This window comes from Caretta caretta, chromosome 8, assembly GCF_965140235.1.
Source record: "Caretta caretta isolate rCarCar2 chromosome 8, rCarCar1.hap1, whole genome shotgun sequence".
Lineage (NCBI taxonomy): Eukaryota > Metazoa > Chordata > Testudines > Cheloniidae > Caretta > Caretta caretta.
Window position 1 is genome coordinate 26,368,721 of NC_134213.1, and position 24,343 is coordinate 26,393,063.

Sequence of the window (24,343 nt, forward strand, 5' to 3'; positions counted from 1 at the left end):
CACTACTTTAGCTTCCTAATGTTCTGCCAAATCTTGAGGTCCTCACTCAGTCAATATTCATGCAAAGCTCTTGTTGATTTCAGTAAGACTTTGCCTGGGCAGGGGCCTCAAGATATATTAATTTACTTCAAAGAATTGCCTTTACTCATGCGAACTAGGGTGGAGGATGAGAGTGTAACAAACCCCCTACTCTTTGCACCACACACACAATGATCAGCTACAATCACAGCCCATCCTAGTGCCCTGCTTAGCTACAAGTCTCCATAATGTGAGAAGGATGAGGCTGGGCTCCTGCCCTATCCCCAGTCTGCAGCAGCCAGCAAGCCAGGCACAAGGAGGAGCCTGGTGAACTCTTAGAAGGGGTGTAGCAGCAGATGCACGTCCCTGTGATGGTGAGCACAATGCCTTCCAGTGCTTCTGTCCCTTATGCAGTAGCGTTCAGAAAAGGCACAGATGAGTCCTTGTTGTACAGTGTGCTGCAGAGCAGATTGTCTACCTCAGTGGTTCTCAAGCTAGGGCTGCTGCTTGTTCAAGGAAAGCCCCTAGAGGGCTGGGCCTGTTTGTTTACTGGCTGCATCCACAGGTTTGGCAAATCGCGAGTCCCACTGGCCGTGGTTCACCGCTTCAGGCCAAGGGGGGCTGCGGGAAGCGGCGTGGGCCAAGGAATGTGCTGGCCGCCCTTCCTACAGCCCCCATTGGCCTGGAGCGGCGAACCGCAGCCAGTGGGAGCCGTGATTGGCTGAACCTGCGGATGCGGCAGGTAAATAAACTGACCCGGCCTGCCAGAGGCTTTCCCTGAACAAGCGGCAGCCCTAGTTTGAGAACCACTGATCTACCTCATTGCTGTCTGCATTATTTATTGTTTATCATTATATTGTAGGTGAATATGTCCACATGAAAAATAGTTGCAAGTATATTAATTAGAAAGCTGAATTCACATCCAGCAAGTAACTGTGAATAGAGGAAAAAGGATCCACATTTTTTAGTATACAGAGTCTTTGTTTCACTCCAGGGAAGATTTGAGACAGAGTCCAGCTAAAGCATGAAGGGCACACCCCACAGGCTTTACTCCGGCAAAGTTCCTGTTGAAATCCAATGGAGGGTTGTTGGGTCAGTCATTTTATAAGGTAGTCCAGCAGGGAGTGTGCTGGTGCATGCTTTCCTCCACTGCTTCTGAGGGCCCGAGTACTACCAGCAGCCCTTTTACCTCAACCTGAGAAGTCTTCCCCCAAGACCTCCCTGAGCTGCCAGTCTTTTACTAGGACCTCCTCAGGATCTGGAAGGAAGCTAATCTCAGCAAGCAGGTCAGTAGTGGCCACTGAGTGGAGGACCGCCTCACAGAACCCCTGCTACACAACCTCCATCCCCATTTGCCGGTGGCAGAGTCCTCCTTGGTGCACCGAACTTGGAGATCGCCTGGACTATAATTGGAGGGACTGGGTGGACCCTGTGGCACTTGGCCAGCACATGGGGCTGTCCACCTTCCACATCCCCTGTTATGTTCTTCAGGAAGAGAGAGTAGCCTTGCCTCCTACTTCTCTCACTTTCCTTGAATGGGCTCTGTGGGATGGTGCACCCACTGACACCTGTCTCTCCAGAACCCATCATGAGGCCCCCTACCCCACAAGCCTCCCCACCTATCCCCAACATGCCACCTGAGCTGGTTGCATGATATCCATCCAGTCCGACGCTGAACCATGCCCAGAGAACATTTGTATGTGCCAATGCTTGACACCATCCACTTCCTTGTGTCCTGCCCCAACAGCAAGTGGCGGGACCTGTTGCTACCTAAGGAGGGTGAGGAACTCCCATAGGCCAATCTCTACTCCATTATGGTTCCATGGGTGTGCATCGAAGTGGTTCACAAAATCCCCTGACACATGTCTCTTTTGTAGGAGGAGGGAGACTCTGGCACACATTTGTCTAGGGCAGTGGTGGGCAATCTGCGGGCTGCACACAGCCCGTCAGGGTAATCCACTGCCAAGCCATGAGACAGTTTGTTTACATTGACCGTCCACAGACATGGCCGCCACAGCTCCCAGTGGCCAGAAATGGTGAACCGTGGCCACTGAGAGCTGCAGGCATCCGTTCAAATGTAAATGGTCTGGTGGCCTGCCAGCAGATTACCCTGATGGGCCGTGTGCAGCCCACGGGCCACAGGTTGCCCACCATTGATGTGAGGTGTGTCAGGTTGCAGTCCCTCTTTCAGCACTGCCAGAACCGCTTTCTGGGTTCCAGCTGCCCTTTTCCCTGCACCTCCTGAGCTATTCACACCCTATCCATAGCCTCACAAAATCATGGAACATCCTTGTCAACCTTATCCTGACACTGGCAAAACAGTCTTCTATCACAGCAGGAGGAGGAAGCTGCATGAGGGGTACTCTGCAACTGTGGGGTCTACTTCTGTTCCCTTGTTTGGTCACTTCTTCAAGCAAACTTCCTCTGGGCATTGTCTACTGACTGTCTTTGAAGAGCAGTAAGTGCTGTCCTGGATTCTCTTTTTAGTGTCCCCTTCCTGTTCCTTGATTTTCAACCTATGATACAGGAGGGCCAGGGAGCAGTGGGAGAGTGCTAGATATATAAGCTCAAGGCTAATTAAGGCATGGTTCCCTGTAGATGAGGGAAGGTGGCTGCAGGTTAATTGGAGCACCTGCAGTCAAGTAAGGCTTAGCTTAGCTTAGCTTAGCTTGGAGGTGTGTTGAGAGATTTGGAAGACCTGAGAATTGGAGTAAGGGAGACTTGCTCCCCCACAGCATCTAAGGACTGAGGGTAACCCCACCTAAGGGGGATGAGGGTAAGAAACCCACAGGGATTGAGAGGGGCTGGGACTCAGAGCGAGGAGCAAACCCAGACTCTTCGCCTGCTTCCCTCCTCTAACACCTTCCTGGTCTAGTAGTGGGGCCCTTGGTACCGAAGAGCAGGGGCAAAGGGTGGCATCTTAGCTCCCCACCATGAAAAGCGCAGGACCCACCAGACTAAAATTGGCCATCTTGCCACAAACCTTAGACTTCAATCCCATTGCCATTTTCTCCTTTGTTGTCCCCCATAATCAACTAGAGCCTGGACTTGGTGAACTTTCCTTCCCTTAGTTGATGAGGAGGGCCTTTAGGTTTGGGTAGGCCGATACCTGCCTGTTTCCAGTACTTCAGATAGTACAAACCTTCCAAATTCTCCAAAAAATGAGTCAGGGGTACTACAGACAACAGTCTTTTTCACTATACCTCCCGGATCCATGCCTAGAGCAACTCCACCCTGTCCAGAGGCAAGGTCCTGTGGGAAAAATGTATGTGATGATGTAATCAAAGGCTATATCGTAATGTATATGCAGAAGGGTACCAGCACTGGAGGGAGATGAGACACTTTGCCAGTCGGTTTCACAAATATTTGCTGACAGCGAGGGAATGATGAGACATTAGAATCTTGGATTCCATTCCAAGCTCTGGAGTGGAGTGTGCTCTGTTGGACAAAGACTCTTCTGCCCACTCTCCGAAAGCTTGGCTGCTTCTTCCCTGTTCTGTTCAACCCACCCATCTCAGTCCTGTTTCTTCTTTATCACAGACTTCTTGTCCCAGTCCCATTTTTCTCACCTAACCAGTCCCAGTCTCTGCTCTTCAGGCTTCTTATTCCAGTCCCAGACTCCTTACCCAGCACCAGTCTCCTTTCCAAGCCATTCTCAGACACCCTCCCCCCACAACCCCACCTGCCTGGCACCTTGTCCTCAATCTATGTGCCCAGCTAGTTCCAGTCCCCCCTGGGCTTCTTATCCAATCTGTTCCTCTCTACCCCTGGCCTACAGACACCTCCACTTCCCTCACTGGGTCCCAGTCTTCCCTGAGCTTCTTGTCCAAATCTATTTGCCCAGCCAGTCCCAGTTCTTTCGTCTGCATCTCTGCTTCTCGGCAGGTTTGTCTGCCCTTCTTCCCACATCCTTCCATTCAGCCTGCTGATTCACAGTTCCAGTCTTTTTTCCCAGCCTACCCCCATGCCAACTCACAGTCCAAGTTTCTCTCCCTACCCTGGCTCCTTGTTCCAATGGGCACCCCAGACAACCCCCGACACACCTTGTTCCCTGATTCAAATCAGGGAGGTTGCACCTCCACATTGCCTATGACCAGCCTGCAGATACCTAGCATGGTAAATATCAGCCCAAACAGTTGAGGTGTGTTAAAATTAAAAGCAACTGAAAACAGTCTTATAAAGGGACGTGTTGGATAATGTAAATAATAGCCCCTCCTATATTATGTGTGTATAGAAATATATACAGCCATATATATTAACATACAGTTTTCTCACCTTCTGAATTCTTAGGGCTTGAGAAAGCAGAGCTGGAATTATTTCTGCTGTATTTGTTTCAGCTGCTGAGAAGGGCTCAGTTCATCTTTGCAGTTTCAAATCTTCTGTTAGTTGATCAGGGAGTGGTGTGTGAACCTCAGTCACAGAGGAAACTGACTCTTCTGCTTCCCTGGAACAAAGGTGAGTGCCACACTTACACTGAGAGAGTTACTCAAAGGAGACTGAAGAACTATAGCAACAGAAAGGAGAAAACAAAAGACTTCAACTCCTCTTTGCCCTCACCCCTCCCCAGCAGCTCTGTCTCTCAAAGATGAAAACCAGAGAGGAAGGAAGGGATCATGCTCTGATTCCACCAGACCATCTGCCATCAAAGCAAAACAAAGAAACAAAGTGAGATTAAAAAAACAAGCACAAAAACTTCAGGCTGGCTATATTGTGCTGGCTGGGCCTCTTATTTTGCTCCATGTGAACAGTGTTCAGAGATGTTTGCAAAGGGAAAATTTTGGTAGTGTTTATCCAAATACCTCTGAGGCAGGATTTTTCTACTGGTCACTATTAGGCCCATGCAGGTTATTGGCTAGGCTGGTCCCCCAAGTTCTCACAAATGGCATTTCCTCTTCATTCAGTCTGCAATGGAAGTGGCAAGGGTTTCACCAACAAAATTCTCCTGATCTGGGGAAATCTGACAGAGACAGAAACACTTATGGCTCATGCTGCCACTCTGCAACTATGACCCTCCATTCCCTGGACACCTGACTCCAGACAGCCATCTTTCTTCTTCAAGTAGTGTCCCTATGGGAGCTCTAGTTAAGGTGCACTTTAGCAGTGTCCGTTCAGGCCGTGCATATTCTCTACATATCATTGTTCTTGATGCCATGTTTTTATAAAGGGCTGCATGGGCGAACCATCCTTAGTTCCTTCTCAGCTGCCTCAGCCTCGGACAAAGTTTTAGTGTGCCTGCCCTGAGCATGTCTCAGCTAGATTATTTCTGTCTAGTTTCTAGTTTTGGTTTAGTTTAGCTAAGTTTGGTACGTTAGAGGATTTTTTTTCTCCTTTCTCCTGCCTCTGAGGAGGCTTGCCTCCTTTGGAAGGGGTTTAAATGGTGCCTCATTTGCCAGGAGGTCATCATTGCATCCCATCGTAAAAAGATTGGTGACCACAACTTCTGTTGCTTTCCAGAACCTGTGCTCTCAAACTATCAAAATGTTTGATATTAATATATCAGCACAACCTAATTCATAAAGAGGCATCAGGAAAATCATTGATCTGCCCAGCCAGCTGGGTGCAAATCCTACCAATGTTGGATCTTGTTGTGTTTTAAATTCACTTCAGCCGTCAGGGTAAAGCCAATAGTGTCAGAAGTCGTACTCTTGTACTGGCGAACTCTAGAGTCAATATTTTAAATGGTGTCCATTAATTTTCTGCCCCTCATTTTCTGGGTGTCCAATTTAAGACAGATAGGCCTGACTTTTCAGAAATGCTGAGCACTTGAAGCTTTCATGGTCTTCAGCTGGAGTTCTGAGTATTCAACATCTCAGGAAATCAGGCCCAAAGCGTTTCAAGTTGGGCACTCAGAATCAGTAGATGCTTTTGGAAAGTTTTGGGTCACTCTTCAAGTGAAACAGCAGGGATGTTTCTGGACTGATCAGTGGATCACAGGAAGTTGCATCAAGTTTTCTTTCAAGACAAAGAAGCTCCAAAAGCTTACTCATTCTCTGTGCAGTACCTCTTTCCAGAGAGTCTCAAAATACTTTACAAGCATTAATTAATGAAATCACGAAGCTAGAATTGGGCATCTAATTGATTCTCTCTGCCTGATTCAATAGAAGGATCTGAATCAACATCTCTTCACTCCCAGGTGAGTGCCATCAAAACCAGGCTCTAGAGTCACTCATGCTTTCTCTGTGGTCCAATAAATAGTTAAGTATTTATATAAAATAGAACAGTTACAATAAGAGAGACTGAGAACAGAGTAGCCTAAAACCTAATGGTTAGAGCACTCACCTGGCAGAAGGGAGATTACAGTTCAACTCCCTGCTCTAGAGTGGGGCTTCAAACCTGGGTCTTCCATATCCCACGTAAATGTCCTAACGACTGGCCTAAAGATTATAAAGGGCTCGCTTCTGTTTGCTCCAGCCAGGGAACACGCCATTAATTCATTGGATGAGCAACTCCATGGTGAATGGCTTATACAACGGAGTAGATGGTTGGCAAGGCCTATTACAGTAGCCAGGGTAAAACTACATGTCTTAGAATACAATTAGGAATCATTCACCTGTGCATAATAAGCAAATACATAGATATGAAGAATAAAGAAAATTATGATCTTAAACCTGCTGAAACCTGCTGCTCAGCAATTTTCCTTTGAAGACCTTTCCAAGAAAACAAAACAAAAAAAGAAACAGGGTAATAGGCATACAAAAAAAAAAAAACCAAAAACCACCCCACAGCCAGTTACTAAGCAGAGCACACAAACAGCTTAATAGCTTTTTTTTTTTTTTTTGGAAAAGATAACCTTCTCCATTGGATACTGCAAGAGTTTTAGAAAATTGTTTGTTCATAGTGCAGAGCCAAGACTGGCTATTTGCCAGACACTCTAAGGTTGTTGATAAGCTCTGATATTGTCTTTTATTAAACTTAGAGAGAGAGATTATGTTGTATTTTACTGGTGATAATAGCAGGCAGCCATAGAGAAGGTGCTGAAAAATCAAAGGTTCAAACCTATGAATGACGACTGGATTCATCTATTGGGTGATGGGTAGGACGACAGGGTGATTGAATACGAGTTCAGTTGGAAAAATCAGGTTAACCTGCTATCATTAGCTTTCCATTAATGTGGCATGGTTTGATTTATTACACCACCTAAAGAGCAGCTATTCAGAAGTGGATAACTCTAACAGTTAATGGCCAGATTAACTCATGGTGCTCCAGAGACATTACAATTTAAACCTCATCACACCATCCTGGCCCCTTGCAGCATCGAAGGATTTTTTCAAAGGGAGGGCTTGTGTTGATGATGCTGTTGTCCAAACCAGTTCTCTGTTAAGGGAGGTAGCTTTGGTTTATGTCTGGGGCACCATAGAATCATTTCTGTCAATGTTGTACAGGGGACGGGCTGAATCACCTACCCTTGCCCAGCACTAGCTTCTCTTTTGGGCAGCACTGCCTCCCTACATGGAGTGGAATCCTGGTTGCATTGAAACCAAAGGGAGTTTTGCAATTGATTTCAGTGGATCCAGGACTTCACAAATGTCCTCACATAGAGGGGAGGTTGAGGCTGCTTTCTGCTGTTGCAAAAATGCTCCTTCCCTCCTGCAGATATTCAGCTTCAGAGGGGTCCTTCACTAAGATTTAGGCTCTCAGAAGTCACCACAAACCCAGGGTGTAAGTAGCTCCAAATGATTAGTCCCCATTCATGCTTTGCAAATATTGAAAAATGTTTTATTTTGGCTTCAGACCTAAACACGATGTTTCTCCAACATTCGGTTTCCCTTTTTTTCAGAGACTTGAGAGCAAATCCCCTGTTTTTCTGCATTTTTTTGAATTTCCTGTCTAAAATGAAGAAAGTCCCAGGAAGCTACCACTTTTTCTTGGGTGATCTGAGCTATTATACAGATGTTTTAGATAGTCATAAAATAATGATGCATAATGAGTGTGTTTAGCATTTCATGCATGTGAAGGATCCCAATAGCTCAAAGGCAGAATTGTTCTTGATTTTCTGGGTCTTTCACACTCTAGGAATAGCCAAGCTATTACAAAGCTGTCAGACAACCTATGTAATTGTAAAAACCCACTTACAGAATGTTTCTCCATGGACAGTCTCTTTTTTTAGATTATTTATTATTAATTTCAATAAAGAAACAATGACAAATACAAAAGAGTAAATGACTTATAGGCTGTATACATTACCAAATATCACATTTCACGGGATAGCCAATAAAAGTAGGTAATTATGCAACTTTACAAATTGTCAAAGCTACAAGTCCAGCCAAAAGAAAATCAGACAATATTACACAGCTATAACATGCTAGAGTGGAGGTAATAATGACAATTATAAAAAAAGACATACTCAAATGCAAAAAAGAGAAGAGGCTTAGAGGAATGGGAGGGGAAGGGAGTGAAAGTAGAGGTCAGGTGAAATGGAAGTCTGGCATTATTTGACCTATTTCAGCATTCTTTATCCAAATGTATCAATGGGTCCAAATTTCCTCCAATTCATATAATCGTGCTCTACTTTGAAAAGCTACATATTCTCTTTTAAAATAAAATGTTCTTCTGTATTAAAAGGAAACACACAAGGCCAAATGAAAATTTGTTCTCTTTTTTGCTAAGAAACATTTTCCCCGGATTTAATCTATTTACTTTACTTTACGGTAAAAAACTAGTATCTTGTAGGGAGTCTATTAGTATCATCTTTTCCTGGACCAAACTTTTAAATCTCCATCTGTAATGGGTTTCAAACTGTGCAGCAGATTGGCTATTATAATATTTGAAGTGTACTAAGTATAATTTAGACAGTTGTTGTGCTTGTGTCTATAGAAATACATTAGGTTGGTAGTGTAATATCCCTTGGTTTATGAAAAAGTCAGTCTACTATAAACTGAAAAATATTGAGTTTCAGTGCAGTGTTTGAAAGACCAGACACAATTGGTTATATGGATCAGTAAATATACAACTCAAAGGCCTGATTCTATATTCTTCATTTACCCCAAATGCCATTTTAAGTGACTGGCCATCTTAAGTGCATGAAATATGCAGGATTGGATGCAAAATTATCTACCTTCCCTCCTTTTTTTGTGTGTTTGAAAGCTACCTCTTAGCTTTAAAAAGACTATTTAGTTCACTAGCTTCCAAATACAGCCCATTATTTTCTTGAGAAACCACACATACATCAAAAACTGACAGATTACGTACCTGCTTGTGAGCTTTTATTTTGATGAAAATATGCTATAAAATTACCTTTTATATATAATGTATATGACAAGAGCCTAAAATTGATTGTAAATGAAGAGGGACAGAGAAAAGGACAAATAAAACGAGCAAATTAGAACTAATCTTGAGCCAAAACCCCAGAACTGAACACCCTAAGAATAAATCTAATGTAGATTCCCATTTAAATTTACCTAATGTTATCATAAGCCAAGCTAAACACTGGATTTGCACACATCCAATCTTGGAGATATTCAAAACTGAGCGCCAGAACCAAATTTTACAAGTTGAACATCTCTTTAAAAGAAATTTCAAAAGTGAGATATAGGGTCCTTGAAACCATGAACCAGTACTTTCTAAGTAGTTGGCTTGACTACTCAAAGGCCCTTAAAGCACAAGTGATGATTTGAAGAACAAGGACTATGATGTAAACAATGCTGGCCTACTTCAAGTGAGGCACTATTTTCAGTAAATCAGGCAGTGGAATTAAAAGGGAACCCCCACCATGCTACATTTTACTTCAGTTTTCAACAGATCTCCAACTCTGGAAGCTTAAAGTACTGTCAAATCCATTCTACATCAACAAATAAATCAGTAAACTACTGGTGCCTGCCGGAAATCATGTAGAGTTAGTTAATTATCCTCTGACTTGAAATGGAGACAGTGCAGTAGATCAGAGCACAGAAGAACAGTTGGGGGTATCCTAACTAGACGTTAATAGGACTCTGTTACTTGTTTCATGCACTATACTTGCCTACTTACATACCTCTCATATTAATTGAGAAGCAGGAAGGTGGTGTACAAGTGAAAGAAAAACAATATAAAAAAACAAATGCATTATGCAGTTATAATCATCACCATCATCCTGAACAAACCAACAACAACAACCAGAAACCACTAGAGTGGGAGTGATCAGACTGCTCCCGTAGATGAAGGGAAAGATCTAGTAGCATGCACAATTAATATATGCAGCAATAGTCTTTCATGTAATAGTATCCACTTGGAAGCAGTGACACAGACAGAATAGATATGTAGAAGCGGTTCTGTCTGTTATCATGCTATATTCCAGTCATGGGGCAAATATCAAAAGGTGAGCAGCTTAGTTCTGTTTGCCCATGAGCTGGGAAGTTTACATTTTTATTGTAGACAGGTCAGGTAGCACTGCCTATTACCAAGGTTGCCTGACAGTTCCCATTATAAGACACTGTTTTCAGTTGCTTATAACTATACCAAAGTTTAATCATTTGGGCTGATTGTGTCCATGCCAGGTATCTGCCTCAGGCTGAATATTTTGGGAATTTCAGATGAAACAGTTCTTCTGTGTTTGAGAATGGGGCTAGCAAAAATTACTTTGTTTTACCCATTTTACTATTTTTGAGACCTTTTCTTTAATTCACACAGTATTTTTAGTTCCCTGATTGCCAATTAGTGGCAACTTTGGTAGCTATTTTGTGATGTAGGCCTCTAAGGAATGGCCTGAGACTACCAGTTTATTTCATATTTGCATCAGTAGCCATCAGATGATAGTGATTTTAATTCACTACTGAACTCTTCTAGATTCAAAGCAACAACCTGGACTGAATGTATCCATATCTCATGGCCTATTGCTATTGTGGGGCATACAATCCCCCAGAACGAACACTTCTTAACTCCTAAGGCTCCACTGAATCTGATATTACTTAAATCAGAAATTAGTCTTAAATGAGTGGAATGAAACAGATTTCAATTAAGGGCTGGGAAGAAATGGTTGAATTACTTGTGCATGTTTTTATCAGATAAATGTAGTCCTTTTCCTGTTTATGAATAATGTGCAGATGAATCCTGTTATTTTTTAATTTACAGTTGTTCATAAATAATTGGTGTGAGTATATTTGAGTATTTGGCATTTTGGTAAACTGATCTCTATGGCTGGGATTTCCAAAGGAGCCAAGGGATTTAGGCATTTTTGGACTTGATTAGGCTTCTTTGAAAATCTCAGCCTATGGGTTCTAGTTGCTTGTGCCACATGATAGGTCACTTAACTCACATAGGATGTTTCCATTTTCTGATGTATGGATGGGCCTTCTTTATAAAGAAGAGCCCCATGTGCTGTTTGGAATTTATTCATTCTTAGTGTATCTGGCAGTCATGATGCTGGCAAACTGGGTGCCAGCTCATGACAAGGCCCCAGGCCTCACTGAACACTGGCAGATGCATAGCTGGCAACCAGTCTGGCTCATCTGTTTGTTAGTATTGTCAAGATAGATATTAGAGTTGTAAGAATGTTTTTGGTGCTTAGATCTTATGAACAGCTTGTAGGATGCTGCATCTATTAGTCTCACTTATCTGTATCTCATGTTATAAAGCAATAGCAAAGGTTTGCATTGTAAACCTCTGTAACTGTGTAACTCATAAAACAGGAAAGAAGCCTTCTCTAATGCAAATACTGGCTATCTACAGAAGATGTTAGGGCCTGCCCAATTAGAAGGCCTTTGAAACCAAATGAGACATCAAAAAACCAAAGACTTTGTTAATTGCACTCCTCACCCCCTCCAAGAAGAGGAGACCTGCACATGACCTGCACATGACCTGCAGTTTGGGCTCTGGGGACAGGAGGATAAAAAATCCCAGAAAAGGAGAAACTTGGCCTTTTGCTGCTTGGATTCTAAAGGGTCAAGAAACGCTAAGCAAAAGCAAAAGACCCCCAACTGTTAGACCTGAGTTACCCCTAAAGGATATATGGAATTTGTTTACTGTAGAAGTTTATGTTATCTTTTAGAATTGAAGACTGTAACTCATTCTGGTGTATATGTTATCTGCTTTAGCCTTGTAAATAACTATTTTATGTTCTTTTCCTAGTGAATAAATCTTTAGTTAGCTTATTACAGGATTTGCTACAAGTGTTGTCTTTGGTGATAGATCTAGGGTACAATTTATCTGGGATGAGTGACTGCTCCTTTGGGACTGGGAGAAACCTGAATATTGTTGTGATTTTTTGGTGTAAGGGACCATCTGTCATAAAGAGAAGCTTGCCAGAGTGGCAAAATAGACCAGAGTGCCCAAGGGGCCTGTCTGTGACTCCAAGTTAAAGCTGTTCTGGTGCTTTAGGAATTCATACTTGTTACTTGGTTGGTGAAATGTAATTAGAGAACATACAACCAGTTTGGGGTTTGTGCCACTCCGGACAGCATGACAGTAGTGAATAATGACAAGAGCTTTTCATTAGTGGCCATGTAAAGTACAGCCAGTGAGAAATATTTGTAGGGCAGAAGCAGTCAAAGCAGGGACTGTGGCACTGGGAGGTGGGGGGAAGGGTCAAATGGGGCCCAGCCAGGGCCATCCCTCCCCCCAGCACTGCCCTGGACCCAAACTGTACAGGGGAGAACCCCACACACCTTCTGGGGGCACTTCAACCAGAGTGTTGTCTCCCTTTACCCCCCACTATGTGGGCTTGGGAAAAAGCTGCAGAGAGGAGCCAGCCAGAGATTCCAGCAGGGAGGGGGTAAAAGCAGCCAAAGCAAGGACTGTGGCACTGGGTGTGTGGGGGGAATAGTGCCTAGCCAGGGCCACCTCATCCTCCACCACCTCCTGGGACCCAAACTGTGCAGGAGATACCCCACCTCCCCCGCACGTGCACACTCTCTCTCTCTGGGGGCACTAGGATCCAAGCGGTGTCTCCCCTCCTCCCCCACCATGTGGGCTTGGGAGAAAGCTGCAGAGAGAAGTCTGCCAGAAACTCCAACAGAAGCAGCCAAAGCAGGGTCCTCTGGTCCTTTGGAGAGTTTTCTACAGTTTTGACTGGACTTCCTCTGCCCTTTGCTCCAAGCCTCTCCTCCATTAGAGTCTCTTTACCTCAGCGTCTCTCCTCTGCTCTGTCTCCCTCACTCCCTTTCCCCTCAGTACCCCCTCTTCTTTCCCTTTGGCTGATCCCCTCCAAACTGAACCCACCCACATATCAGAAAACGAACTGTAGAACTAACATGCCGTTTGCTGACATCCCATTGTTCACTCTGCTTGTGTGTTCTACTCCTCTCCCCACCCTGTGTCTGCCTTGTCCATTTAGACCAGTGGTGGGCAACCTGCGGCCCACAGACTGCATGTGACCCATCAGGGTAAGCTGATTGCAGGCTGCAAGACATTTTGCGGATGTTGACTGTCCGCAGGCCCGCACCACTTCCTGCATCTCCCATTGTCTGGGAACAGTGAACCGCGGCCACTGGGAACTGCAGGAAGCAGTGAAAATGTAAACAAATGGTCTGGCAGCCCGCCAGAGGCTTGCCCTGACTGGCTGGGTGTGGCCCGTGGGCCACAGGTTGCCCACCACTGGCCTAAGACCTTCCTAAAACCTGACCCTCTTTCTCCATTTTAACTCACCATACTACAGACCCTACAGGAGGATGGATCAGGTCAAACACTGGAAGAGGAGAACCAGGAGGTCTCCTGCCCAGCAGCTGGACTTCCACATGGAAGTAAGGAAGTAAAATAGGTAAAATCGGGACAATTTTGTGGCTTGTACTAAGAAACTGCACAGGGACCCAGCCAATGTAGTGTGGCTCCTGCAAATACAACAGAGCAGCATGGAGGCATAAATCCTCCCTACAGAATAACTCTGGTCTTCACTAATCTGGAGTGTCCTTTCCCCAGAGATTCCGAAGGCACTCAGGATTGAAACGCCTTGACTTCTGTGAACTTCATAGGGCCTCAAACCATTATGCCACGAGGGGAGGCTTGATAGGTGCTGGAGATCTTCATATCATTTTCCTTCCCTGTGGATCCTCTCAGTAGGTCAGATCATGATGTTAATGGGGGACAGGTTTGTTTTTGTTTTGTTTTTTCTCACAGGTTTTTCTGCCGGTGGGATAGGGAAGGAGGGGTCTAGCTTCAAACTGAAGTATTGTGTATGTCCTAAAAATACTTTATTTACAAAGAATTTTGCCTTCAACTTGCAAATAGTAGTTAGTATTTGCAAACTTTATAATAATTCATTATCTGTATACTTATCAATTTACATTTCATACATAATGCTATAAGTATTTACTTTCTGCAAGTTACTCATTTTGGATACTACTTGCTAAACTAGTTAGTGTTCCTGTTCATATTCAGTTTCACTTTCAATTTCCCAGGGACTAGCACAAGGCATTGTGACTGGGTTTCCAGCACAGCTGGGGAGTTCTTATTTATTTATTTTTAATTGGAAAAAAGATATGGAAATGTTTCTGTTTCTATTGGCTTGCAAAACTCTTTAAACAACTTACAGTTTGGGCCTAACTACATTACATTGATCTGACTGAACTTATAAGGAGGGACAATGTTCTGTGCAGCGCGTTTAACAAAATATGGGAACAGTAAGCGTAAGTTGCTTTTTATAACATAGACAATTAAAAGTCATTGATCATGTCACCTGCAGAGAATCTGGTTGCCTTGTATAGAAGAGGGGTGGTCCCCCACAAAAGTTATTGGTGCAAGTCTTCAGTGAGGAAAGCATGATGAGTTTGTCCGGCTGTGTTTAAGGCTTGTCTGCATGCTGAAGAACAGCACAGCACAGCGCATCCTTGCAGCTCTTATCTAGAGAGTGGTGTGGTGCACTGGTGAAGGGCTTTATCTTTATTCACAACACATTCCTGTGCCTTGGCAGGGGAGGAAACGGCACAATTGTCTGTCAGTTTGTCCTCTCCCACCCATCTGCAGAATAAACTGAATGCTAACTCACCGTTAGAGAGAGAGGGGGAGAGATAAAAAGACAGGGATGCTCTCTGGCTCATTCATACATTAGGTTTCTCTGCAAAGGCAGAAGGCAGAAGGAACAGCATCAGCAACCTTGCAAGCAGTGACTGTAACTGTTCCCATTAATATGGTCCGAGATACTTTGAGGAGCCAATTTATTACTTTGCATGTAACACTTGAGCTTTGCTGAAAACTGGAAGTGCTAAGCGCACCTTTGCTTCTAATTTATTTATAAAGACTTGCATCTTTCACAGAACGAACCTTTTCAAGCAAGAATCACCCAAGGCAGGTAAGAAATTTATACATCTATGACACCTTTATAAAGTGATGTACATTAACGATGATTACTTTTTGATTCAATGCCTGGCTGTTATTGAACACTTAGAAGTACTGTGGGTGCTTATGTCATGCTACGTTTGAATAAGTTAATTTCTAAGAAAATCTGCAATATACTTTGCAGATGATTTAAATCTTTGCTCAGCACTAAAGATCATGATTATTTTTTATCTTAAAACTTAAACTTCCCAGTTAAGGAACTTGAGCTCAGAATGTGACTTGAGATGCATTGCTTAATGTCTATGTTCAGTATCTATGGCTTTACTTATGACCGTGTTTATAATCATTAATTTCTTAGGTACGGTACCCTAATGTAAAATATAATGGCCGAGTGGTTAACTTTTTTAACCCCTACTCCACTGCAACCAATAATGGTTCACTGAACCATGATAGTTTTGAGAGTTTAGTCATACTCATCCCATTTGCAGAAATGTGTGTTCTCATCATGTACACATGACAGAAGTGACTTTTATTATGCACAATGAGCTGTTACGTTAGTGTCATCGACTGCAGGTGGGCAGTTTTTAAAAATATTGAATTAAAAGTTAAGATTTTATATATGGTATCTTTGAAATATTTCAAACAAGAAGTAACTTGGCTATAATTGGCAATCAGTTAGATGATTATGCTGTTAGTAGTTAGGTTAAATGGTAACTTTTTTTTTTTTGCACAGACTTTAACAAACTTCCAATAAATGAATAATATTGAGCATTTTATACTTCGAAGCTAAGAGTAAATGAGTGAAAAAATTGGCAAAGGTTTTGACTTTCTGAAGTTTATAAGGATGATAATTTCTAATACTTTAGCTACTGGCTGGATATATCCTTGGATGTCACACCATTCTGGGAATTCTTTGTGCTTAAGATAAAAAAAAGTTCAAATGAATCACTGTTGTATGACAAGAAAAGACAGCTAAGGAAACTGGAAGAGGATGGATAGTAAAAACTGTTCTAGGGACATTGAACATTAAATTTAAATGTCACTTATTCCAGTAAGTGTCTAAATAAGTCTTTTCTCAGTTACTTGCTGCCAATCTGTAACTTTCCCATTTCCAGCACTTCCTAGTAACACACCTTTCACTTAAGTGCTGTTCCTGTCTAATTACTTCACACAAGACTCTCAGACATACCCATCTAAAGATATTGTGGTAACACTTTTATGGTTCTGGTTTAACTTTGACACGCCATTAATAATGAAGACAGGATTAAAGCAAACTCTAGTAGCGCACATGTTTGGGGATTGTATCCAGCACTGAGTTACTGTAAGATCATAAGGAATCTTGCATAGAAGAATTTTCTGATACATATGCTGTCTTTTGACTCTCTTTTTTTTACTAGCTTTAGTTTCGTAACTGTGTTTCGCTCCATGGGCAGTCTGCATAGTGTACCATAGGGCTTCACAGAAGGTAGGCTGTGAAGCTTTTGGGATTGGATGGATGCCAATGACTTTCTCCAGCATGCTGTCACATGACCTAAAGGAATGTCCTATTAGAGAGAGCAAACTTGGAAGCTGTATTGAGAGATTTCAACAAAGTTGAGAGAAAGGTATGAGCAGAGTAACTGTAGTGATTGGAATAAATCAGGGGCCCAATCCTCCCATTTACGTTACTGGGAAAAACTCTAATTGGTTTCTGTGGGAGCAGATTTCAGCCGACAGTACAAACAAAAGGTGGTTTAAAAAGATAAAGTTTGCAAGTTGACAAGGGTTTCCTTCCCACTCCGCCGAGCTCTGTGTGGGAGGCAGCGATAACGGTGCTGCCAACACTTGAACGAGCACCTTTAGCTGGTGCAAGTTGGTGTAGCTCCATTGACTTCAGTGAAACTATGCCAATTCACCCCAGCTGAGGATCTGTTCCCCTTGTGCAGAGTGTGTGGATGAGGGTTTGCACATGTGGATGGGGTGCTAATGTTCCCAGTAGTGCTGAACGCCTCAGTGGGATTGTATTGGGGCAGGTTAGGAGTATACTCATGGGATCAGGACCCTTGTATCTGTGAGGAATACAGGCTAAATGAGGAGCAAGGCAAGGACTGGTGCCATAAGTGCACTCTTAAAGAGCCTCTGGACACATGTCTGATTCTCAGTTACTCTGGTCCTGCACTTGGGGTGGGGATGGAGAGGGAGCACAGGAGGCCTTTGCATATCCCAGGACAGAGGCTAAGGTAGTGTAAATTGTCCTAGATCCATTTAAATTGACGGATATAGCCCCATACCATGTGGGGCCATGCAGGAAGCTATAGCCTATGCAGGAGGGTATAATGGGCTATGCTACTCCTGGAAGTGCTGTTCAAATTTGTACTCTGCTTCCCATGGCTCCCTGTGACCTTTGAGAAGCAGAGCATAGCCAAAGTACTGTGTACTTTGGCTCTTCCCCTCAACAAATCCCTGATCTATCCCCAGTGCTGGGTGCATGGCTAATGTACAACCATTATGGCAGCTCTGTACTGGCCAAGAAGCCCCATGAGTAGGGGGTATTTTCAGGGGGCCATTTCTGCCCACTTTACAGCACTCTGGGAGCATAAAGGCATCTTAAAGGATCTTTAGTGTGACTAAAAATCAGTGTGCCATCTCCTGCCCTACCATGTTACAGCAGAAATAACGCTTCCTGTCCGTCTCCAGGATAATACACTTTCCTCAGCCACCCCAGCCTGGTTCAGGCTCTAGGAGCTCTACTTCCATCTGTCTCATTGTGGCATTTTTTCTGCAAAGTGCTGTGATACACTGGTTAGTCAGCAAGGACTTGGCCCTTACAAATTCCTGTCACTTCAAGGTTGGCACTGAGCAACCTGAGTACAAATGTCTTCCCCTTCCCTATATACAGAAAGTCCAAAGGATTTGTCCTTTTTAGTTGAATGTATTCTCCTTTTAGAAGCAATAGCTTTCCTTACCAATACGTAGCAACATATGAAGAGAAAACCGGATTACTTTGAATGTGCTGGTGATACTGAGGGTTTCTCGTTATGATTATAAGCATATCTGTTTCCTAGTCTCTTGTTTGGAAGGTAGGCAAGTTGTGTGAGATTTTGCAAACTATTTTACAAACATGTCTCTGTTACAGTCTGCTGTTCAATGTCACCTGATTGTCTGTCTGCAGTGCTACTCTGGACTGTGTAACTCATATACACACAGAATTCTGCAATCAAAATATCTGTCCCTTCATTTCCAGGTTATAGGAAGGAAAATAACAAAAGCTCTGACTTTCCAGTTAGCTTTGCACTCCAGTTGAAATTTGAAGCTCCTTAGGAATGGTCAGCCAGTCAGAATGTTTGATTGGAAAGAATGCCACTTTTTTTCATTCAAATAGGGTGACCAGACAGCAAATGTGAAAAATCGGGTAATAGGAGCCTATATAAGAAAAAGACCCCAAAATCGGGACTGTCTCTATAAAATCGGGACATCTAGTCACCTTACACTCAAAAGACTTCTCTCTCAAAGAGTAGATCTGCTACTTCACCCCAGAATGTATAGTTTATTGAAGACGAATACAATCTTGTATTGAATTGTTTATTAAAGACAAATACAATCAATTCCCTTCTGTCAATTATATTTTTCATCAACAATACTCTTCACATATTTGATTTAAAAAAAACTGTGAAAGGGCAAGCTTGCTCTGCTCATGTGTAAGAGTAGTCCTGTATAAAGATGATAGGACATCTCCTGAAAGAAAGCAAACTAGATTTAGAGGGGTATTTAAATTCAAGTAACTTAAACCTAAAAGGCTCTCTTAAGCAGCCTACTTTAACTGCCTCTCTCGTTAGCTGTGTTCCCTGCTGCTCCCTGTTATTTCAGTGCCTCAGTTTGTAATGAAACCAATCTAGACACCAACAGACTCAGTGGGCCAAATGTAAAGTGATGTAAGTTGCATGCTTGTAAACAGGTGCATGACTAAATGAGTCAAACTGATTGAGTCTTAGTACAATGGAATGGTGAAGTGGCCAGAAGATGCAAATATATTAGTTTAGACTATCTCAGATTCACTATAAATTTAGCTTCACAGCTGTAGTTGATCTCAAATGGTTAAAATACAAGTCTTCTGGTTGGTCCTCAGTATACTTTTAGTCTCAGAGTGAACCCTAAGGAACTCTAACAGTCACCATAAGCAGCAGAACTGAACTCGGCAAAGGAATTATGTATATTCCAAGTCAATTTAAGTCTTGTTACACCAGAAGAGGTGAGATTTTTGTGCACTATTAAAAAGAGGCTGTCTTATTACTCTTGATGTTTTCAGAAATAAAGTTTTAAAGCAGAAAGGTGAAATAGTGAACAGCAACGGTTGTGTGTGCACTAACTAGTTTTCATACTGACTTTCATTTTACAGTCAGTAAATATGGATCTGTACCACATTCCTTACTCTTGCTATTAAGCGTTCACTCCATACACTGTGATGGTACTGAAGAAGCTGTTGCAGTGAATGTTGTGAACATATATTAAGCATTGCCAAACTGAAGCAATGGGGAAATGAGTCAGGCACCCCCCAAAATCATAAGATTGGCATAAAAATCAGGATTTTTTTGGAAGTTTTGACTTTTATTTAGTTTGTCTCTTTGTTTTCTTTTTTTCTTTGGGGGTGCACTTGAGTCACATTTGCAAGCTTTCCTCCACAGTCATGAGGGCAAGAAACTTTTTCTAAAAGAAAGATTTTTTTCACCTAATCACATAACTTTATGAGCTGTGGATTTTAGAAAAGTACCATATTAAATATCAAGAGAGTTGGCAACATTGTGGATTAAAAAAAATAATACATAAGACTCAGAAATCTTACCAGGTTTAGTCACATAACTGGTGCAATGAGGCTGTTGTCCTTATTGCATGTTTGGAGTCCACAAAGACTTCTCTGTTCCATGCTTCTATAAATTAAAGGAAAATAAGCCACAAAAACTTTAAACTCTTATCTGATCCCAAGGGATAGAGCAAAAGTTGTTGGGGGGATATTTGGCAATTCAGAGTTTTGAGTGCAGCCTCTACTGCAGAGAAAGGGATTTGTAGCCATGAAAAGGATGTACACCTTATACTAATGCAGTGTAGCTGTAACCATGTTGGTCCCAGAATATTAGAGAGACAAGCTGGGTGAGATAATATCTTTTATTGGACCAACTTCTGTTGGTGAGAGAAAGTAGCTTTCAAGCCACGCAGAGCTGAAGAAGAGCTCTTTGTGACACAAAAGCTTGTCTCTCCAACAGAAGTTAAGTCTTCTACATGCACCTTCTCAAAGGAAATGAAAGACCCTTGGGGCAGCCAGGTAGAATCCCCTTTTCCACTCTGTTCCTATCCATACTCCAGGCTCCACTCAGAAGCCATACTGACATTGGAGAGCTGCTTGTGGCTTCATAATTCTCTTCTGTCTGAATGTGGACTAGATGCCACCACATGGGAGTTAATGCTGTTATGACTTTGTTGGGAAATGAAATGCAGAGAGAGCCAGCAAGGCACTGAATATTCCTCAACCCCCACTGACTCCAGTGCAAATTAAAAACACACACAGGAGGAAATTAGCACTTTGTAGGATAAGATGCACAGTTTCCTAGATGAGACTAATACATAGGGTGGCCACATCCCAGCTACTCCCCGTTCCAGTGTGACACAGAGATCTGAATATGCATATTGACTCCAGAGAGCTTCTGTGGGATCTGAGCTCATGGATGACAACTCTGTATTGGCTCATCTCTCCGATCTCTGCCACTGGTGAAGGGTTTGGTTCAGAAATTAAAGTTTGCTGTTTTGATTCTATCCATGCCACAGAGTGGAAGGATTACTTGACTTTGCTTTCTTACAGCACTAATAAATGCACATGCCCCAATATGAGAGAGATGAGTCAGAGGAACTTAAAATACAAATATTTGCAAAAAAAAAATTAAACTCTGTGTGTTCAGAGATGATGGCAATGAGTGTGGTATAAAAATGACAGATGGCACCCAATGTTGTCATTATATTAATGGGTTGATTTAATCCCAAACACAAGGCAATTAAGACACAGTTACATCAGATGGGGATCTAACCATAGCTCTACTGAAGCCAATTTTCACTACCCGAGTATCTGATCCTGAAAGGGACGGATAAAATGTAATAATTATTTATTGTTTTCATTGGTGCCAATGAAAAAGGTATCAGTTTGTTTATGCCCTGATACCCCCAATGCAGCACTATCTGAGCCTCTCCCACGTATGATCAACTGGTCACCTAGAGTTGCATGCATGTCTTTACAGAATTTAAGTCATTCTGCAACCAATACAATGTCAGTGAATAAAGAGGCTTTTTTTTCTGTCATGATCTTTCTTTATTTGATTAAAGGGTTCCTGACATTTTAGAAATTCTTTTCAAATTAACTTTCCTTTAATCTGCACAGGGAAATATTACTGGCTTTAAGGTTGTTCTGAGACTGAGACAGACTCCAATTAATTAGTTGCTACTGACAGATAGATATGCTGTAAATAAAACCCATAGGGTTCCTATATGAAGATTAATTCATTTCAAACAAAAGAGATATAGAATCACTATTTCTCTGTGTTTGCATGTACGTGTGTGCACACACGCACATGTACATATATAGAACTCAAATACCAGCTAGTCATTTAGGGAAAGTAAAAATTACTAGTTGCAATTAAACTGCATTTTAATACTGCAGTACATGTCTGAACAGCTTGATACTATTATAACATGCATGACGATAAACAATTGGCTTTGTATCATGATTAATCTAAATAAGGAATTACACCTTTCTCTAGTCTTCTGAATGGGAGTATTTCTGCTTTATTATAAAAATTTTAGGGCCAGATCCTCAGCTCTGTTGGGACCCCTTTGAACTGCTCTGACCTGCGTGGTTTCTCTCTGTGTGCACTGAATGCCCAGGTAATGCAGAACTGATGTAGTGGGTCTTCAACGCTCCTCCTAGCTCCTGGTGTAGGAAGCATGGCCTAGGAAAGGGGCGTGTGCCCAGCTTCAGTGAGTCTGAGCTGCTGGAATGGTCTTTTGGGGGCCACAGTCACCCAGGCACAATTTTAGCGCTGATTTAAATTGAGTTGGAGGCTGAATTGGCCCTCAGATGGCCCCAGGATCAGGGGCATGGGTGGAAGTATATATGGAATGAAGGTCACATTAAGGCATTTTTATACCTCTATCTTCCTCCCCACCAGATGGGCACTATGCCTTTAGTTTGTAAATTGGAACTATTTGAAATAACTATACAGGTTAAACAATAATATTAGCTAAACTGTTATTTAAATTAGGATCAGATTAAATTGATACTATATATAAAGCTATTTTGTTGGATGTTCTAATAAGCAGCTCATCTCCAATTCACACCATAAACTTCTAAAACACAAACTTTTGTGTACACTTCTCTTATAATGCACTAAACAGATGGAGGCTCATCTTCATTCCCCCCCCCCTTTTTAATACTCATCACAACTTATAAATGATGATTTTCTTCCAGTAAAAAAATGTGGTGAGTCCAGATGTTCAAACAAAATGACTCCCAACAGGCCTGCAATACAGGTTAATTCAAGAATGGATATGTCTAAATACACAGAACAAAACTTAACATAATTTTAAATGAGGATGTAGGGTGTAAAATGCAGTAAAAGGAGAAAAAAAGAGCTGGAAACAATAATGAACTGCTTTCTGGTGTTGGTTTAAAGTCTGAGGACCATATTCTGTGCCTTCTGTACAACACGTTATAGTTCTGAGTGAATCACACATTGTATAATGTAGGTGATAAAAGTAATCGAACAGCAAATTATTAATATGACCAAATCCTTCTATGAAACATTAATTTTGTTCACTTCTTTCAAAAAGAAAGTTTATTCAAGATTTCCCAAGATTGTATGTAAATACTTTCCAGTTGAATGTTTTGGAGTCTGAAGCAATTTCATCAAATTTATTCTGGTAGCAGTCAACAATGACTATGGCTAACAGCAGAAACTGGGATTTAACATCCTTAATTGATTGGTTTGATACGTCATTGGGATTTTGGTTCCAAAGTGCCTACATTTGTTTTGAAAATGAGATTTAGGCTCCTGAATCAGGTACATATTGCAATACTGAGCACAGCAATGCCAAAATACCTTTACAAATCTGGACCTTACTGCTGACAACTCACTAGCCTGGCATGTTATCTTTGTCAACTCCATACAGTTTGGTACCAAAATATTCTATTGAAGACTTGATCCTCATTCCAGCTGGAGCCTAGTTTAGTCTTTATAAATCAGCTTCACACAATATTGCTATTAATTAGCTGAATCATCTCTACTGTCTGAGAGCCTAATCCTGGGAGCCATTGTGTCCTTGTATTTAGGACCCTCAATTCCCATTTAATTCCATGGGAGTTTATGGTGCTTAGCATCTTGCAGGTTTAGGCCCTAAGCCCTGGTCTACACTAGGAGTTGAGGTCGAATTTAGCAGCATTAAATCTATTTAACCCTGCACCCGTCCACACCACAAAGCCCTTTTTTCGACTTAAAGGGCTCTTGAAATCGATTTCCTTACTCCACCCCCGACAAGGAGATTAGTGCTGAAATCGGACTTGCCCGGTCAAATTTGGAGTACTGTGGACGCAATTAGATGGTACTGGCCTCCGGGAGCTATCCCAGAGTGCTCCATTGTGACTGCTCTAGACAGCACTCTCAACTCAGATGCACTGACCAGGTAGACAGGAAAAGGCCTGCAAACTTTTGAATTTCAATTTCCTGTTTGGCCAGCGTGGCAAGCTGCAGGTGAGTGCAGAGCTCATCAGCAGAGGTGACCATAATGGAGTCCCAGAATCGCAAAAGAGCTCCAGCATGGACCGAACTGGAGGTACGGGATCTGATCGCTGTATGGGGAGAGGAATCCGTGCTATCAGAACTCAATTCCAGTTTTCGAAATGCCAAAACATTTGTCAAAATCTCCCAGGGCATGAAGGACAGAGGCCATAACAGGGACCCGAAGAAGTGCCGTGTGAAACTTAAGAAGCTGAGGCAAGCCTACCAGAAAACCAGAGAGGCAAACGGCCGCTACAGGTCAGAGCCCCAAACATGCCACTTCTATGATGAGCTGCATGCCATTTTAGGGGGTTCAGCCACCACTACCACAGCCATGTTGTTTCACTCCT

At 42.5% G+C, this 24,343-nt stretch overlaps 2 long non-coding RNA genes across 2 annotated transcripts in view; one reads left to right on the plus strand and one right to left on the minus strand.

Moving 5' to 3' along the window:
* Positions 1-14,767: 14,767 nt before the first annotated feature.
* LOC142072969 (uncharacterized) overlaps positions 14,768-24,343 on the plus strand; it is a 528,710-nt gene continuing 519,134 nt past the window's right edge. Inside the window, exon 1 of the long non-coding RNA XR_012669604.1 lies at positions 14,768-15,214. This is a non-coding gene — a long non-coding RNA (uncharacterized LOC142072969). The remainder of the gene's footprint in view (positions 15,215-24,343) is intronic.
* LOC142073081 (uncharacterized) lies at positions 18,749-20,508 on the minus strand. Its single transcript, XR_012669769.1, has 2 exons — positions 20,021-20,508; positions 18,749-18,915 (listed from the first exon to the last, which is right to left on the minus strand). It is a non-coding gene; the product is annotated as an uncharacterized LOC142073081 (long non-coding RNA).